Below are 21,274 nucleotides of genomic sequence, written 5' to 3'. Positions count from 1 at the left end.
GCCTCATTTCGTAAAATGATATGTTAGGTATTTAGAACATCAACAAATTCAGTTGTTTCAAAATAATTATATTAATAAACTGATTCATCACGTGCATTGTGAACACTGTACGGTCTTAGATTATTAGTAAAACTTTGAAAAATAAATTAAGTATTATGGCATGGTAATCATTCTCGCAATGCCTTGAAACAGCAACGAGGTAATAATGTGGTAACAAGATTAATTATGTTGAAGGTGATGGCTGCATCAACGAATTTTTCAATTTATATCAGAATTTATATCTTTCTTCTGTGTGGCAAAGGTCGGATAATGATCTTCTAGTATTCATATTAGCCACACAAAGGTATGGGAACAAGGAAGGTTGTCAGTTTACTTGTGACTAAATGCAGAGCAAATAATGCAGGTTATATGTTAAAAAAATCCTCTGTATGGCATGGTCGCGTCGGGGATTGCTGCTGAACAAGATTATGGTCATGTTGTTGTTGTTTGTGATTAATCTCGCTTAATGCCAGGATTATATCATCATTTAGAAATGATGATATAAGGATGAGTTGCATTGTTGGTATGCAAGAGAAACGATGTTCAGGTGAAATGAAAGTTTCAACTGAAATCACTGTAAACCTTGGGTACCCGTTTTAGGAGAGAAAGGATGGAAGAAGCGTGTCTTGGCGAGTTGTAGACAGCCAGGAGAAAAAATGGGAAAAAAATTAAAAACACGAAACAACTCTACGGAGAGTTCATATCTTATTTAACTCTCAGAAATGTTACGAACGTGTAAACCATAGATCTTTCAGTCGTAGGTACCGTTGGAAAGATTGTTAGTGGGAGGAAGAAAAGTTGTTTTTTCGTATTGGCTAAAAGAAGACGTGTGGTTGTGTAAATCTCTCGAGGGATACTGTTTACTGTCAATATAATTAATGGCATTTCGCTTGTGTTTTCCCCTGAAAGGAGGACTGTAGATGATTTTGTTTTGCTTTTAACCCCTTTCAGAAAGGCAATAAAGGTAAACTGATAAAAGTAAGCTGAAGTGGAAAACAGAACGACAATTGAAGGATTCGGCCGTTAGACGTTAGGAGTCTGAATAGAAAGGGAAAACATTAACTAAAGAAATAAGGTAATTGTCAATCAGTGCGATTTGCAGCTGGCGGAGTGCTGCTCGCCTGAGAGTCGTAGAAGCAGCAAGTGCCATAACTTTATTGAGCATAGCTTCTAATGTAATCCTTTGCACCCCACTACTTTACATGGATTATTTCACGCATTTCATCTAGGAAATTGCCCATTAAAGTCTTGAGTTGAAAGCGAGAAATTACAGTGTTACCAGTTTTTCATCCCTGATGTCGAGGAGGAGGGGCCTAGGATATAGGACCACAACTGCAGGATGGTGTTGAGGTCCGAGGTAGGGGGCTGGGTTTAGGGATGTGCTGAGGAAGAGAAGGTGCTGGCATTGCTTAGTGGCTTGTTTTCTCTTGACGAAGAGCTGGTGTTGCTTCCACGGGTTGTCTGGTCGTTTTCGGTTTCTTATTTTTTCTTTGAAATGTCAATTGCTGGGGTGCAGGCTCTGGTGTCGGTCTTGATAGATTTATCATTGCCTTTAATTATGCAATGAGTCAATATTGCGCTGCTTCGCGATGTGGTTCATAATAGTAGGGTCACCAAGTAGTAGGTTCCTCTCCCTCCAATTTTTCAAAACGGTCCTGGCGATAGCCGTAACGCCGGCTCCCGTATTCAAAGTCATACAAAACCCGGTTAACAACAGTAGAATAGCTAGTGCTTAAGCCCCCACTCAGAACAGTTGTAGACATAACCACTGATGGGAAGGCTAAGGGTCCTATTATATAAGACCTGATTATGACCAAGTACAGTATATACGTATGTCTAACGGAAAGGTAGCAAGAATGTAACGATGATTGCCTGAGCCATGCAATTAACTATGTCGATCAAGTTTGCACTGCAGTAACCTGGATGAAGGTGTCACAGCTAGCGTGAGGCTTGGGGCTTCCCAAGAACGTGAATCCTGTGAATGTTTCGTTTTTTGGGTTTTGTCCAAATCAAAAGTGCCATCAAGACATGTAGTCTTTTACAAAGGAAGTTTTCAGATGCTTGTAGACAGTTACAGTTGAAGAGGCATATCCATAATTGTTGTAATGATCATCAACTTCTGGGCACCTGATGGGCATGTAGATATGGTATTATATCTTGATTGTGAGTGTCCTTTCGTGATTAGCACCTGTATGGTATATCATTCTCCTAGGTTCTTGATTTTCCTGTCTATTACCATCAGTGACATACACTCTGTTACCCAGTTGTGCTCTGTATGCGTCGAGCGCCGTGATAATCAGAGAGAGGTGGCTCTCATAACAGACTGTGAAGATACTTACCTTACAACATTCGGGTTGCTAACTCACTTACAACATTCGGGTTGCTAACTCAAGCCATGTGTCTTCTTTGTATAAACTTCTATCATTATTCTCGTGTTGCTTTGTAGACAAGGGAATCAAGGAAACGAAGTTTCCCCTCACTGCTCGCCTCAGTTCAGTCTGTAAAAATCTTAATCATCGCAGGCCTCAATAAAGGAGTTATCAACATAGCGGTGGTAGCCGACCACTGATGTGTGAGAGAAGACACACTTTTCGGAACGCCCATGTAAAGCTAAGTAAAGAAGACACTGGCTGAGGATCTCACACCATTGTGGATGACACTGAAGCCCTTTATAGTACAGATTACTAAGGGGCTTTGAGGTCCGGTGCAGGGATGCTGAGACGATGGGTAGTCTTCTGATATTGCCATTCGAGGATAAGCTTCGAACTGAATAGAAAAGAGAATAATAATAATAAGTTATCTACTATAGGAATATGGATTTGAATAATGTTTATTTATAGGAAAGTAATTTCTTCAAAATTGAACAAAAACACCACGATGGTTATGAAATATGAACTGGAAATAAGAAGGCATTTCCTTAAAAAATTATAAATTTAGTTATGCTTTAAAGAAATCTAACAGATATTTGGCAAGGCTAAGTTTTGAGGGAGATAAAAAGTGAGGGAGGAAAGAGGGGAGAAGAATTCCTGTTGATTGATAGACTGGTTAATTTTAAACATCCACCAAAGGTATAAAAAAAACCTATTTTTGAGCATACAGAAATGAACCGTTACAAATTGTAACCTTCAGTTCAAGACAAGAATTGTAATTAACAGTGAAACGGAAAAATGCCGGTCTTCAGAGCTACCAGCCAGCAGAGATCTCGACTAAATTATTTATCTGAAAAGCGAAAAATACCATATAATGCATATTTATAGTATTGTTGAAGGTTATCGATTGAACAGTTGCTATGCAGAGATGGTACATGTCACTGTAACCAGCCATTTCTGTCAGGTGTATTACCGATAACAGGAAGGACTTTTACAAACAGCGGCAGAGACCTGAATACCAATGGAACGTACAATGGTGTTCGAACATTAAAAAGAAAAAAAAATTATTTCATATCATAAAATGCGACATCTTTCGTTAAGAGCTTTGGCCAACGCAACTCGCCAATCAATGAACTGCTGAAACCTTCCACTGCTCGAAAAAAGAAAATAATGGTATGTTTGGGATACGTATTCAAACGCGCATATTTAAAAGCGATCGGGAATCATTCGGTAAATAAAAACTGTGGAATAAAATTTATTGCTGCTGCTGCTGCTGCTGCCCGCCTCTCTCTCTCTCTCTCTCTCTCTCTCTCTCTCTCTCTCTCTCTCTCTCTCTCTCTCTCTCTCATACGAAAAATATTCATAGGCTGCATTCCAACAGCTTGAGTAACTGTACTCTGCATTCACTCGTAGAAAAAAACAAACAAAATGAAAACATAAAAATAGGCTCGGTATTTCTCTTTATGTCCGAGTGATTTACATAAGCAGAACCGGCACTGGATAGCTCACTTTATGACGTCGGTCCAGAGTGGACAGAAGCCATCACTTTTGAAGTAAATGCGTCCTGTTTTTGAGCTCTGAACCGAGATTGTAAATAGTGACTAAGAATTCAAATAATTATTTTCCAAACGATAAGGACAAAGAGAACATCAAAAGAGAGCAATATGAGCTACGATTGTCAGAGAGGTAAAAAGCGTATCGTACTAAAAAAAAAAAAAAAAACATTGTTCTTGCGAATAGCCATTTAGGTGACTCTCTCTCTCTCTCTCTCTCTCTCTCTCTCTCTCTCTCTCTCTCTCTCTCTCTCTCTCTCTCTCTGCTCTTACGAACGAGCATTTATGGATTCCTTTTGAAAGAAGCATGTCAGGTAACGGTACAGATGAAAATACTGTATATTTATTGTCGGCCCAAAACGGGTTGTTTACCAGAGTCACGTTACGTAAGGTGGATGGAATGGATACTGAATGCAGAGCCTTTAAGTGCTCTCTCTTGAAATTTAGAGCATTTTTACTCATAGAAGCATTTCTGTAGATGTAGTAAACACAAATTTGCAGATACATGCACTCATACAAACAAACACACACGCACTCACATACACGCCGTATTTCTTGACCCATCAGAAGAAGGTGTCAGTTTACAATTGTCTGGCTTACTGGTCAGCGTAATCTTGACTACCATATATATATATATTATATATATGTGTGTGTTGTGTATGTATATATATATATATATATATATATATATATATATATATATATATATATATATATATATATAAATGTATGTACCTTTCGGGCCATTTGGGGCCACTCCTGAAACAAATTGCACGATTGGGGCCATTTTCCATGCATACTGATCAATTGCTTGCCCTTGGGCTGCATTTTTCTCAGTATATATATCTATCTATATATATATGTGTGTGTGTGTATATAAGTATATATATACGCGTATATATATATAGAGAGAGAGGGGGGGGCGAGAGAGAGGGCATCCTCTTCTCTAAAGCTTCTTTTCTCGAAGTTCTTGACCGTAATTTACCTTATGGCATCATTTCTCACACTACCCTGTCTTCTTACTTGTAATAATGTTCTTAAGCCTTTATCCTCAAATATTCCAAATCTTTTAGTGATTGTCATACGACGATTCATTTCCTTATGCCATTAAGGACCGAACTAGATTTATCTATACTCTTATTTCCTATTAATTGATTTTAAATATTTGGTTTCTAAATCTTATTGATCTTGACAATTGTTTGATTTGTGATGTTTAGTCTTTCCTATATCTCCTCAGAGGAAATCGAGAAGTTAAGAGGGTATGGCGGTTATTACAATATAGTATGTATACACTATATATTCATACACATACATGTATTTGTATATATATGTGTATATAAAATGCATAGACACACACACACACACACACACACACACACACATATATATATATATATATATATATATATATATATATATATATATATATATATATATATATATATATATATATATATGTATATATATATATATATGAAGATCTGATCACTGCAACCCTCCTTTCTAAAACTGGGGTGTTCATCCTCAGAGTACCATCAACCGCTGGCCCCAACCTTTTCAATAATACTCTACTGAAAATTTTCAAAGCTCCAGGTGACAAAGTGATTCCCCTCCAACTACCACACCTACTCAGATCTTTCTTTGGAACTTCGATGATCACACCATTCTTCCAACCCGATGGTATTATCCTTGCCACCTATATCTCACTGAATATCTTCAAGACAAATGCCATATATACTGTATATACTGCTGGCACGCTGTCGGCCCATCGTTCGACTCTCCGAGCGGCCAATGAAGAATTAGAGGAATTTATTTCTGGTGATAGAAATTCATTTCTCGTCATAATGTGGTTCGGATTCCACAGTAAGCTGTAGGTCCCGTTGCTAGGTAACCAGTTGGTTCTTAGCCACGTAAAAATAAATCTAATCCTTCGGGCCAGCCCTAGGAGAGCTGTTAATCAGCTCAGTGGTCTGGGTTAAACTAAGATATACTTAACTGTATATACATATATATATATATATATATATATATATATATATATATATATATATATATATATATATATATATATATGTATGTATAGTATTTTTAAGAACAAACAGGATTTGGAAGAGGCAGGAGCTTTAAAGATCATACATATATGTTATTCCATATTATGTAGCAGTGGATGGAGTTTAAACATCCCCCTATGATAGCTTCTATTGATTACAAGGCACTGACAGCTTCTGCGGACCAATGTCAGGGCAGGTCTTGCGTCACTTTGGCCTTTCTGTTGAAAATATAAGCCAGAATGAAAATATCTGTTAACGAAGTATATTCAAATTTAACAGTGATAAGACGTGCGAAGAAATTTCATAGTAAAGAGGGTGCTTATATATATATATATATATAATATATATATATATATATATATATATATATATATATATATATATATATATATATATATATATATATATACTGTATTATGTATGTGTGCGTGTGTGTATGTACATGTGTGTGTGTGCGCGCTGCCGGCCAGGGTGCGGGAGATGGGACAAACTTCCTGTGTTTCTTCTGAGGATGGTATGGACATCGCCCAATGATTCACAGTGCTTTTGTCCACCGCTAGGTCTCTCTAGACATTCCGTAAGCGCCTCTGAATATTTGTGACGGTCTCGTTTTCTGCCAAAAAGGAATTCTATCACTGCTCTTTGTTTAGAACGTACCTCAGTCACAGACCCCCTTTTGGTGGCTTATTATATTACAGCCGAGTATCGGAATTTCATGAAAATACGTGACATAACGCCGGAATATTTAAGGATGTCCCACACAAAATTTCAAATCTTTTGAACTAAAACTGGCAGAGAAAAAAATTATATTGCATTACTAATTGAATGTCCCTCATGTATATATCTATCTACCAATCTATCTTTATATATGTATATATATATATTTATATATGTGTATATATATACATACATACATACATATATATATATATATATATATATATATATATATATATATATATATATATATATATATATATATATATATATATCGTATATGTAGTATACAAGATTCCATATACCTTTTCCTCACTTAGGAAGTGTAGATTTCTAGCTTTTCTTGACTAAGTAGTTATCTGATTACGGAATATGAATACATTGCCGGGCATATGAGCATAGAAATTTTCAATGTATGCTCGATAAAGGGGTTTACAGACACCTGTCTCCCAGTGCAGAATTTCTGGAGATGAAACTATTAATTTGTAACGATATTACGAGATGACTTCATCGTCAGTATAGTTGTAAAACTTTTTACCGTTAGCAGCTCAAATATAAAGGAATCTTTGCAACATTAACATAACAAATTCAACCTAAAAGTAGTAAGATTGTAATGTTGTTTTGGTGTTAAGATTATGATGTTTCCCTGGCGTTATTTAATCGAAATATTCACGCCAAGAATATTTAGATGTCCTTTGGCATCTTCCATAAGTGTAGTCTGTTCACACCATCCATAAGGGTTTCTAGCTGAAGAAGGAAAGAAAGAAAATATTAACGTAACAAGCATCCAATAAGGCATAAGTTTTAGATTCCACTACGTATGAGAAACTCAGAGAAAACATGAGTTAACATTCTATCGAGTCATATAAAAAAGCTATCACTTGATTAAATCATTCTAAACTCTCAATCAAGTGCGCAGGATTTTTACAGGAATCACATCGTGACGAAACAGATCATTACAGCATTGCCCTCGCACCCCATCAGAATTAGTTTGATTAATCTCATTTGGAGAAAGCCGTTCCCTTAACGTGTCCCGTAATCCCATGTGACGTTAACCTGATCCCGTTTCAGATACGGTAATCGGTGTATCGAATTTCGACATATTATAATTTCTGAGGATCTTGAAACTCCTCGAGGTTAACACAGACAGATCGACAGAGAGGAATGGAAAGTAAGCGAGGTACGATAAAATGTACAATTTCCTTGATGGGTTTTCGAAAAGTGAAGAAATTTCAATGAAAGAATATTATGTAATAGATTTCATCATCCCTGATGGGAATAATATGCAACATTTCTTCAGATATTCTTGCGTGTGTGGGCTCGAGTATATATATATATATATATATATATATATATATATATATATATATATATATATATATATATATATATATATATATATATATATACTGTATATAATTAAAGTCATTAATCCCGCGCAGCAATTATTTCATGGGTTGTATGATAAGTAAAAATGTAAACGTTTTTAGAAAGTGTGAAGAACGATCAAATATATTTGCTAGTTCTTATAATCTACTATTTTTCTATATCTGTTTCGTGTATACATATATATATAATATATATATATATATATATATATATATATATATATATATATATATATATATATATATATATATATATATTTGTCTTGAACATGTTTAAGAAAAATCACATTTCATTACCTGTCAGAGATTGACAACTTCATTTAATAACTCAGAGCAGTGTTTTCTAAATTGCCGTAAAGTACTCTGTATCTATTTGTACAGTGAGTAGCCACAAATATGTTAGTTCCCTTATAAGTAGTATGACAAAAAAAACTGACAAAAGTGATGATGGAGGATCAATGTAGACGAAAGATGTCTTAACTACTGGTAATTTTAATACGACAGCCATTTACTAACATATACCTAACAAGAGTAAACAAATAGGTTGGTAGATATTTTCTTTAATCATGACTGCTGTATCAAAATTACCAGTAGCTAAGACATCTTTCGTCTGCATTGATCCTCTGTCATCACTTTTGTCACCAATGTAATGTTTTAAATAGTAATTTTAATGTTGATCAAGTTGCGTGGTTGTGAAGATAGTACTAATAGTAGAATTAGTGCCTGTGCTTAAAAGAAACTGACCTGCCTACGGCAAAGACTTATATCTAATGTGTAAGATATTTGTTTAATTACTCCATATGATAATCAGTTGTCTATAACTATATTTCGAAACAAGCCAAATAGTGAGGTTGATTATGCTCAGTGTGGTCGTATAAGCAGTAGCTTTATTTAGATTTTAATTCTGAGGTATAAAGTTAAACCTCTTTGTATTCACACATCGCTGCTGACTCGCAAAAAACCCGTTCTTATTCTGGGATCCAACCACGCAATTGTATACTTAGGACTCAGAAAAAATGTATAAATTTCTAAAATCTCTTCTAACAAAAGATTAGAAAGCACTATTTTGAAGTACCGAATTGCTGGTAAGAGCTCAGGGGTTTGAATTGGCTGAGGTGGAACCTGCCCTGAGGGATTGTGTGTACCAGAGAAGGATAGAACATTTCTAATATAAAAACACGTTCACCGAAGAGCAATTGGTTCAGTTTCTCTAGCTTTCTGAGCAAAAAGGAAAAATATTTCAGTTAAAGAAATGGAAAGGGGTATAGACCGACAGACAGATAGACAGAACGACGAAACATTTTTGTTGGAAAAACTCAGGCTAGGAATCAGAACAGATCTCGTCTAGTGAGGCTAAGTTGAAGGTGAGTGGTATTTCGATTTATTCTGCTTCGATGATATTTTTTCCAGCCATTTGTAAAGTCTGCAGAACGTTTACAGTGACCGAAAAGAAAATCTCAACAAACATATTCAGTTGCGTTGGTTTGAGGATGCCCCTGATAGTGGAACTATTATTAGTATCATTTTACAAATATATAAGCTGAGCCGAGAAGCCTAGATGTAAAAATCTTGACGCGTATCAAAGAAATTAGTGTCCAGCTTTTGAAAATGAGCTCATATGGAAGGAGTGGATTTCGGTTAGTACGTATATATTAAGAACAACTAACAGCGACTTCTAAAAAACTGAAAAGTCTTCCGTCTGTTAAGGAATTTTGGGATTTTGTCAAAACTGATTTTAAGGCTTAACCTGATGAGAATTATGATCTGACTTTGCTTCAAGCAGCTAAACTAGTGGACGAGTTAACACTTGAAAATCTAATTTTGTGTCCAAAATATGAATATATTTACAGAGCATTTAGTGGTAGACAAGATTGTTACCCGAAAAGACATTCTCTCTCTCTCTCTCTCTCTCTCTCTCTCTCTCTCTCTCTCTCTCTCTCTCTCTCTCTCTCTCTCTCTCTCTCTCTCTTTGCCACTCTGCCTTCACCTACTGAGGCCCCAATGTTCAAGTCACAAACGAACAAGGAGAAACAAAGTAGGCCAGGTAGCAAAAATATAGTAGGCTTCTGTTGATCTAAGCAATGAATTACGCCCCTAAGTGTTATCCGACTAATACTAGTCGTACACGCATTGAAGAGAGAGAGAGAGCATTCGTTGTTCTGTCAAAATGTATATATCAAAACGGGAGGTCCTTGTGTGGGTAAACGTCAGCCCATCGAGGTTATACCGTCCATAAGATTCTACAGTCACTGATTTTTTGTTATTTTAACGTGTTAGTAGGATTGGTCATAGGCTACGCATTCCATAGATTTTCAAAAATGGCTGTGAATTCCCGGGGAGAGGAATTTTGCTTTCTTTATAGCTCTGGTGTTGTTTACGTTGTATCTAGAAATGGGCCCAATTCGGCTTTATTTTCTGTCCTTCCATTTATATTCATGGGTACAGAAGTTTTAGGAAGTTTCCGTTATTCTTCCTTTTCAATTTCGAGTACAATAGATTTCTCTTGAGTGAAAGTTCCTTCCATGTTGCAACTGCTAGACAGTTTAACTTCCAAAATTTACATTATAAACTCCCATAATATCAATATCTTGAAGCAAACACTTTTTAGCCTCTGAAAGAAATTCCCATTTACTCTTCGCTTAGGAACGCTTTACTTTATATTCCTGGTATCTCGGGCTTAAGACCCACTTACTAACCTATTAAATAATCTTCTTAGAAATCCTATAATTTAATCATTCAAGCTTTTCTATATTCATTCCATATTTTCAAGTTAATTTTCTTAACTTTCATTTTTTCCATCTGTTAGTAACTTGGTAATTTTTGAAAATGCCGAAATAAGTTAGGTAAATGAGTGCCGTTTACTCTAGTATTTTAACAAGACTGCCTGCCAGTAGAAGACTTATGACAACCTCTTAATTTAGATTTTGTCATCGAAGCGGTAATTTGACTTTGCCGTCAAAAGCAGTAAATTGATAAACCCTCTATTAACTACCTAGGTGAATAGGTTTGCCGTCAAAAGCAGTAAATTGATAAACCCTCTAACTTCCTAGGTGAATAGGGGTTAGAATTGCAATGAGATATATCGTTCTAGTTTATCAAAGTAATTCAATTATTTTTACTACAATATATTGCATTTTTTTCTACAATGTTGAAGTATGCAACCTAGATTGACAAGTTTCTTTTCCAGTTTAAAGAATCGTCGGCGAAGCTGTTAATTAATTCGTGCAAACGACGAATCTTTTTTTTTTTTAAGGCGTATCCTTCCCTAATTCATTGTAGCAAATCTCTGGAGCAAAACTTTTAGAACTAGAAGATTTTACTAATCGTAACACAACCCTTTTATGTCCTTTGAGAAAAATGTGATTTATCAGTACTTAAGGGGGCATTTGAGTTTGAGTAATAATCTATTATTTTGAGCACAAAGCAATCATCTCGGCTATGTTTGAAAGGGACATTTCAATTAAAATGAGCTATTATTTTTACTCTTAACAGATATAGCGGAGTCTTAAAACTACGTAATTATGTTTCAGCGACATAAATTTAAGAAAACTCTTCCCATTATATTTTTATATATGAACTGTAGACTCGCTTTCCTTTACATATGTACTTTAATAGTCATACCCCTTTTAGGGTCTTCATTCTTGAGACGAACTGTAGACTCACTTCCTTTATATATATATATATATATATATATATATATATATATATATATATATATATATATATATAAACCCTTTTAGGGTCTTCATTCTTTAGATCGGGACTAAATGCAGTAATTGAAGCAAACAAAGACTAGGTTGGAGGCAAATAACACAAAACAGATCTTAAAAACTAGCTTTATTTCGAACGAATTTATAATTTTTATTAACTTTAACAATCTTCCTAAATACATTCACAAAGCCAGTCAGTAGCTCAATTTACAAAAAATCTTCAGTATGAGCAAATCGCAATACGATACACAAATCAAAATCAGTAGCATCGCAGTCATACACCATGTATTTTTACCACAGCATCAAAGGATACATATAAAGTAGAAGAATTACATATCACAAGAAATTATACAAAATGACAGACAACTTACAGCATGACACCGATCACAATTCAAACCATGAACAGGATGAAAGTAATCAACTACACTTAAGAAAATAAAATAAATGCCACCAAAAACACTATAATGAACCATTTAAAACCTGGAACTCAAATCCTCTATAGTAAATACTACAAAACACTCCACCGGCTGAAAATCACGACTATTACAGCTGACGCAGATGAGGAACAACTAAACTAAAAACCTCTACCTAGCAAAGATTGTAGATAAAACGGAGACGAAGCCACCTATCAAGAGAACACAGACATATACTGCAAAACTGCAAATCAGACACCGTGGTCCTTAAAGTTATGATGTTGAAGCTGGCCCTGCTGCACATGACATACGCACTTAAACCTGCAGGTGAAGAATCCCAAACGCACAGCCATTACCAACTCCCGATTTGACCATACAGATCCCCCATGCCGTTTATGACTGTTCAGGTCTCCAAATTTTAATTGACTGCAACAGCCAGCCACGGGCCCTCGGACGTCACCTCGCCTCCACCTCTTCCTTCAGAAAAGAAGAGGTGAACGGCCTTCACTGAGAAACAATCGGGAAAACAGGTTTCGATCGTCCCAGCAAAGAAATAACAATGTAACGAGGTTGTGAAAAACCTTACAACATTATGTATATATATACATATATATATATATATATATATATATATATATATATATATATATATATATATATATATATATATATATATACATACACACACACACACACACACACACACACACACACATATATATATATATATATATATATATATATATATATATATATATATATATATATATATATATATACACACACATTTTCATTATAAGTGAATTTTTATCGCCTGCTTACACCACGTTTAGTTCCAAGCAAAATTCAAGTCAAATTCGTATTTAAAATTCATTGGTAGTAGGAGAAGAGAGAGAAAATATAACTGAGTAATGGAAATGATGGACTTAGCTTAATAGCTTGAGAGTTGTTTTAATACCATATGGATCATACTTGTAATAAATGTTATTCCAAAAAAAATTCGAGTAGATTTAAGAAAAAAAGACATTCTACCGGGTATTAATATCCTTTGAATGTAAGATAAATGGTGTGCATTCGCCATTTTCAGACAAATGGAAATACTGTTCATTCACATCACTACAAAAATGTACAACAATAAAATCGATTGTTATTGGAAATAGAATGTTTCATTGGGAAGTAATATAATACCAGTCTGAGTCCAGTGCATGACCCGCCAATCGGAGTTTAAACAGTCAGCTAATTACAGTCCCTGACCGAAAGCTAATAGTTTCCAACTGCAATAAGTAATACGATATGGCACAGTTCTAACAGACATTTTATCTACATATTAAAAAGTATAATTCTGAATATTTAAATATTAATATACATAGGGAAATCATTCATAAACAATTAACAAACGCCTTGCTTAAAGCACCCAAACAACTATTCGGATAATAAAAAAAAAAACTTTGTTCGTTCCCATTACCTCTGTACTGATGTTTTACAATTGAGAATGGGATTAGTTTATCATGAAAAATAAGTTTTTTTCATCCAAAGGACGCCGTTATAGCCAATTATCTCTTCACAGTCTTGAATTTTGTTCAATTTATAAATTTCAAGGTATGATGAACAATACATTTATGGAATGTTGGCTTATTGCATACAAAGCTAGGGAACTGTTCAGATCTTGCACCTAAAAATGATAAATTTTAAGTGGTATCGGAATGCTTTGTTACTGCGGAGGTGATCTACAGCTATTCGCTGTCCTTTTATCACATCCACACTCACAAATAATCACGCGCACTCAAACACAACTTCGTGCAATACGTGAACAAGCCAGTTATCAGCGGAACGGCATTTTCAAATCAGCTACATATATTTCACGACATTTATGTCAATAACGTAAGATATACAGTAAAATACTGGAGTATGTACATTTTTCTTTTGTTTGAAAACACGAGGCCCTTTTGGGGGTAGGGGTACAAGCCACAAGAAATTGACCATTCCTTAATGTAATGATTGAATCATAACTGATCCTGGGAGACGTGAGACAACCTTATACTATTAAACAATTATTAAGAATATATTTCTTCCAAAGGAACAATCAGTCGAATACTGTTGGTTTATATAACTGGGGCTAAAAACACACCAAAATAGAAAATTTTTGTTTTATTGCTTCCAAGTTAAGAAAAAATCTAATTCCTAGTTTATTCAGGTTTGGGTTCGTTAAGCTCAGTACCTACAGCTATAATCAGTGGATGTGACGCCTTGGGTCGGTTACGGTCTTCAATGCATGAACTGGAATGTTCAGAGTCCTGAAATATCAAACCTGTTCTTAAGACTTGCAAAGAACGAAATATTCACCGTATTCTGAAGTATCAAGCCTGTTCTTAAGACTTGCAAAGAACGAAATATTCACCGTATTCTGAAATATCAAACCTGTTCTTAAGACTTGCAAAGAACGAAATAACGTATTCTGAAAATCAAACCTGTTCTTAAGACTTGCAAAAGAACGAAATATTCTGAAATATCAAACCTGTTCTTAAGACTTGCAAAGAACGAAATATTCACCGTATTCTGAAATATCAAACCTGTTCTTAAGACTTGCAAAGAACGAAATATTCACCGTATTCTGAAATATCAAACCTGTTCTTAAGACTTGCAAAGAACGAAATATTCACCGTATTCTGAAATATCAAACCTGTTCTTAAGACTTGCAAAGAACGAAATATTCACCGGGAACATAAAGGCTTCAGTGAATTTTAGGCCGGTTTTTCAAGGTCTCTCTAGTCGTTTAGTAAATTCGATTACAAAAAGCTGAAAACTCATTACTATTTCGCCATTACTATAACATTTCAGATTGTAAACGGCTGTGTTTTTCCACCAATTAAGGAAACGAACGAGATACCTACCTTCTTTTTAGTGTTTACTTTGCTCAGTTTCTTTAATTTTCCATAGATTCCTATGTCATCCTTCCTGAATTCTTTAAATAATGGCATTTAATCTGGGTGGTGTCCTTTTGCTTTGAATAAGTAAATCTGATCAATTAACCCAGTATTGTTTCCATTGTCGCCCGTGCATTTTTCAATGTTAATATTACCTATTAAAAGTTTCGTCCGATTCTTGTTTTCTCAATCTCTTTTCCATGATTTTGAATGATGAATGATTTCACTTCTCCAGTAAAAAAAAAAATCTTTTAGTCTTATTGCATCAATTATTTGGATAATATGCGTTGTCACATCATCTGTGATGCAGAGATAGATGAGATATTAACAGTGATTTACTTAACATACAAAAAGAAGTGGTCAGAGTAGTAAAGACTAACGTAATGTAAATGAGACCAGCCTTCATTTTTAAGGAGGTGAAATTTTGCGGTACGATAAATCACTGAAGCTGAACAGTAAAAATTGCTAACATAAGCCAGAGACAGTTCCACAACTTCTTGAACTTTGGATCAGCCAAGGTTGTTTTTTCTTGAATGCATCATCTGAACCCCAGCCCCGTAACGGGACACTACCGTCAGTGTGTCTCAATGACTGCGCCCAATTTTAAGCCGTTTTCCTGTCATCCATTCCCGCTCCCTTTCTTCCATCTTACTCTCCAACCTCTCTGCTACTATTCGTGTAGCGTTGGAGTTTGGCCCCAGTTGCACCTTTAAAATCCTTGAGTTTTCACATCATTTATTTTCTGAGTCTCTCTGTCTTGGTGCCCAACTATTGTAACTCCATCAGATATAACACCTGAATGGCTGGAAGTGTCTAAGTTCTTGGCTTTATGGCCTGAATTCCAAGAATCATTCATTCGTTCTAGACTGATCGAGATGTTCCACGATATTTAATCTGTAAAAAGAATGCACTTATTTATCCCTCGAATACCTGTCCCAGTGATTTCAGATAATAAATGACTGGAAACTATGTATACTAAAAAGGCCTATTTTATCCTTTTACAAACAACCCCTGACAATAATTTTCATTAGAGTTTAAGGTTTCGTTGGCCTCTGAAAAACGGAGATGACCCTCTAAGAAATACGAAATAAAAGAAAATGGAAACACTATGCTGTGGAAATATTCCGATTTAATGGGGCAATATCAGTAGCTTGGTTAAATGAGACAATGGACCATTAGGAGAAAATCCGGGACTATTATGCCTGAAATGTAATTAGCTAAAATTTGCCGTTGATGAATAGGTAATGTTTTCAGGTGTAGTTTCACGAACGTTTATTAATGTTTTTGTCGATCAGGTTCATTTTGCAAAGCTAACTGGGAAATTAAAATCATTTCCTCTTCCTAGTTAATATATAATTATGCAGATTAGGTTGTATAAGTTTATCTTCATTTTGAAGCATTCATTCTCAAAAAAAAAAGTGTTTTAATTCTAAGCTTGGCGGCTCGATTTCTTTATATAGCATAAAAATTCACTGAATAAGTTCGCTGTTATCATCCACGTTTGAATATATATATATATATATATATATATATATATATATATATATATATATATATATATATATATATATATATATATATATATATATATATATATTTAAAATCGATGGAAAATAAGACCCATAATCTTAGTAAAATCTCGATCTCACTCTCGTAATTTACTTGTTTGAAAAGCCAGGTATTAATTTTGGAAAATGATTTCCATGCCTGTAAGTTCTGTTTTTTTTTTTTTTTTTTTTTTTTTTCTCAATTAAAGACTTGGTTCATATTTTGCTGGTTTTTCAACAAATATTGTGTGAGCTGTTTATAATGTTCCACTATTACTTGCACGTCTTCTCATTTCCGGAAATTCTCTCTTTAGAATAATACTAAGCTAAAATTTATCGAGCTCTACCGGATTATTAACTTGCTTTAACAAGTACCTTTAAATCTTAGAAATTCCTAGAGTGTGCTAAATTAAATTATCCATTTTCTATTTTTTCAAACCTCAGCTAACTTTCGCACGCTGCCTTTCATTACCTAATAGATATTTTCCTGTCATTTGCTTTAAGTAAGTACGTGGAAAAGACACTTACTAGATATTCCGAGTTTATGAAAGATAGTATTATAGTGTGAATCACGACATTTATCCAATAATTTTCCTTTCTATTTAAAAAATCAGTGTTCACCTGGAATCTATTCAGAAAAAAATGTTTTCCATTGCTTATAGAAAATTTTTGGTCGTCACCTCTTCCTTGCTATTAAATATCTCACTCGCATCTGAAGTAAGGTTATTTTCTCATGTTATAAACAACTACTAAATTAACGTAGTATCAGGCATTGAAAAAAACTTTCTTTTCAAATAATATTGCCAATTGGTTTAAAAAGCCTTTTTTTTTTTTTTTATAATCTTAATAGTAATTCTTACTGGTGAAAATGAGAATGTTCATATTTACATTTACATAACTGAAAACAGTTTATTAAAAAAGTCAAATCCCCAATTACACAAATGGACCATCAAGTAAATGCAACTTTATAGCATAAAGTAGAGCAGTAAGTAATGCCTGGATCCATTCTCACCTCATTCCAAAAACTACTGGGAGATAAAAGCAACATAAACACTAGTTCTTGACCAGCCTCTCCCATAAATAAAAGAAAATACCACTGAGAAAAAGCATATAGTGAAAGCATTACAATAAAGTTAAACATTACACTGTCAATGTTCACTTTGGTGAACTGAAGCTTTCACTTGATATCCAAATTTTATCTGACTTTCCAGATGAACAACTTACAAAACCTCTGATTTTGAGTTTCAAAAAATTGCCAAGCAAGTGCTTTCAAACAAGAAGTCAGTTAGCCAGTACGGTATTAGGTTTCTTAGGCATTAATAACTGACAGTACTGAAGAAGACCCATCCAGCTTTAATTAGGCTTGGCTTGTGTATTGTATGTATTTTATCTTGTCCGTTGTATTATCGATATCAATCTTATCCAGTGAAGTAATATCTTTAAACTATTGACGAATTAGTTAAACTGAAACTGTGAACAATGGAAGCTTTAATTTACGTTAGATAATGTTTCAAAACAAACTAAATTAAAGCTAATCAGTAAAAATAATTGCGTTCAACAGTTTTTAAAGCAATGCAGTACCACAAAGTTATGGAATCACTACTAAGATTTACTTGCAGAGAAGTCATAAATAATCAAACAGTCAGCATTCAGGCAAATAAAGATCTTTTAGTGCCCCCGTAAACAAACAACGAGTCTTTGTCTTTCGTGTAAATCGTTTAAGTTGAAAGAAAGGTGACTCCGCGGTCCTTGATGGTGACGTCAACAGCACCAAGTTCCTCGCCAAGCAGAGGTTTTACCGTCTTAGTTTTCGCTTCGGGATCGTCGAAGTGTGATATTGTTTTGTTCTTTGGTGACGACGTTGGTGTTTATGGACATTTTTCTGGTACCAGTAGAGAAGTAGAATAATTCGCTTTTGGTTGAGTTTACGGTTGGAATTTTGTAGCTTGAAGGATGCCCATTTATTTTAGTCCTGGCGACTCTCTCTGCCAAGGACAAATTTTATTTATTGGCTTTAATATGTTTTATTTAATGTTGATTTTCGTGGCTTTGATGAAATTTACTTTCCTTAATCTAAATTCATAGGTTTGTCTATTTATTGGCTTGTTGTAACATGCTTAATTTTTTTCAGTTTTTTTAACTAAACTTTTCAAGTTTGTTTAAATCTGTGGCTTAAATTGTACTATTGACAGTTGAAGTTATTTTTTCATTAACATTTTGCAAATTACCGTTAACCAGATGTAAATATTCAACTTGGCTATTCGATGACATTTAGTGACATTTAGTACGTTTCTTGATATTCTATCGGTTTTAGCTCTATAGATTTTAGATTTTAGCTCAATAGGTTTTAGTTCTTTAAAGTTTTGAAATAAAACATTACATTGTTCGGTAACACAAAACATTACATTGGTGTAATTTTCACTCGAGCTCTGTAACTCGAGTAGGCCACGTGTCATTTCTGTACTACAAATATTAATATTTTTCAGGATCAGGAGATTAGATTCCTCAAGGTTAGTTCAACATATGTACGCTGCTATTTTAGTTCTTGTTAAAATCTTATGTGACTCTACGTGTTACGTGTTAGATTTTTTTTACCCTTTTTTTTTACAAATTTATATACTTCTCTAATGAGTTTGACGTTTACAGATTTTCGCGAAACCTAAACCAGTTTATGAAGCAAACCACTATTGTGAAAATTAACTGCAGTCAAGGATTACGCCAGTATAGCATGTATCAAGGAAAGCAAATTGAATTCTTCCTGCCCCAGGATTGGCCTAAAAAACCAGGCGAGGTATCTGTAGTGTGGGAATTAACAGTTTTTTTAATCAAAATTTTTTTGACCTCCACCCCTACAGGGGCGGTGCTCCTGTAGGTGTGGAGGCCCCTCCCATACCCTGTTCCATAGGTCTTATGACCTATGGGCAGATGTGTGGGAGCTTTTAACTAATCATAAATTCCTTTTCAGGTTTTAACTGCATCAATGTAATTTTAATTAAAGTTAACGTACCTTGCCTAAGATTCAAGTTTTAAGATTTAAAGTAACGTAACTGCTTAATATTATTACTGTAGCTTGTACGGTAATTTTTAGTAAAGACCTTTTGCTTAGCTTGTAAAATTACCAAAGCTTGAGTATATCATAAGATTAATATTACTCAAATAACTTTTGTCTAAAGATCTTAAATTTCCAAAGTTCAGCAACTTAATTGTACTTTTTCATCTTAATTTCCATAATTCAGCAGTAAATTAGCTTTACTTATTCTTCTGTACTTTATTTGAAAGAACTTTTCAATATTTTGCATGTCTGATAATGCAATGATGTAAACATTTGGATTTGTTATTTTTTAGGTAGGATTTTGTATTTTTCAGGTAGGACTTAGAATTTTTTTTTTTTTTTTTTTTCATAGTTCAAAGTAACTTTATTCATTTGTCAGTTTCTAGCTACATTAGTGATAATCTTGCGAGGAATACAGTGAGCAGGCCTCTATTTTCACCGATACTGTAGGCAGACCTATGCTTAACTATGGCTTCATACAGCTGGTAAACTTATACCAAGTTGACTGACTTAATTCTAGTATTAAAGTTAACAAATCAGTAGGAAATACATGCTAGAATATGCTGTGCCCTCTACATAACATTTATGGCAAAGTGAGCTTGTTTTGTTCGCCAGCAATAACTTTTTGATCTTTTGTAAGTCATTCGTTTGGTCACATAACTCAGCACTTTTGGTTATCTCTGGTTCCCTGGTCCCTTTGTTTGCAATCACTTGCTTTGGGCTTTTGCCTTGGAGCCCTGGTTAGAGGCTTTATAATGTAAGTGGTAGGTTTGTTTAGAAGAAAACTTTTTATTGTGAGAGCTTCAATTCATTGCAGTTCTAACGTGGTAGGGACTTTGTAAGAATGGTTTTTTAAGTTTCTTGTTTTAGAAAGTTTCTGCCGCAGTTTTTTTGCTTTACAGGATGTTGATTGAAACTAAGACAACGAAAATACCTCTTTGTTATTAAAGAGCTGCTGTGCGTTGCTTTTGCTCCCCAATAGTTCTTAAGAGGTGAGAAAGGAGTCGGGCGGTACTGATACCTTGCCCTTAATTGCCCTGCATTTATAGTTTTACTATTTGATACTTCAATAGTTTGATCAATAAATGGTTTGAAATGATACATATGTAAATATTACCTCAATAGCATTTGCAAACTGGTATATTTTAACATTGATCCTGAATTAAATGTATAAAGTACTAGTTTACCTTGACCAGGTAGCCTTTTAAACTAAGGCTCTCAGGACTGAGATTAATGTAAAGCTGTTCATTTCAACATGCAAAACCATCAGTTGGTAATGTAAGTTAAGGTACAAATTTAAAGCCTGTGCTATGATTGTTTTTCGGCTTTTCATGTTTAAAAGAACCTTAAAAAAAAAAAATTCCATGTCCACAAATAAAAGTGCTAAATCTGTGCAACAAATAAAGCATAAATATTTAAGTAGGTTTTGGCTTTTATTGATCGAATATTAAACTGTCGCATTATTTAAATTAAGAGTAAAAAAGTTAATTTCAGCTGAATATATAGATTAA

General features: G+C 34.4%; 1 long non-coding RNA gene across 1 annotated transcript in view; it reads left to right on the top strand.

Annotated features, from left to right (window-relative positions):
* LOC136843212 (uncharacterized) overlaps window positions 1–21,047 on the top strand; it is a 212,252-nt gene extending 191,205 nt beyond the window's left edge. Inside the window, exon 5 of the long non-coding RNA XR_010854479.1 lies at window positions 19,358–21,047. This is a non-coding gene — a long non-coding RNA (uncharacterized lncRNA). The remainder of the gene's footprint in view (window positions 1–19,357) is intronic.
* Window positions 21,048–21,274: the final 227 nt, after the last annotated feature.

The sequence above is a fragment of the Macrobrachium rosenbergii genome, chromosome 11 (genome assembly GCF_040412425.1).
Source record: "Macrobrachium rosenbergii isolate ZJJX-2024 chromosome 11, ASM4041242v1, whole genome shotgun sequence".
NCBI lineage: Eukaryota > Metazoa > Arthropoda > Malacostraca > Decapoda > Palaemonidae > Macrobrachium > Macrobrachium rosenbergii.
This window is presented reverse-complemented; position numbering and strand designations above follow the sequence as displayed.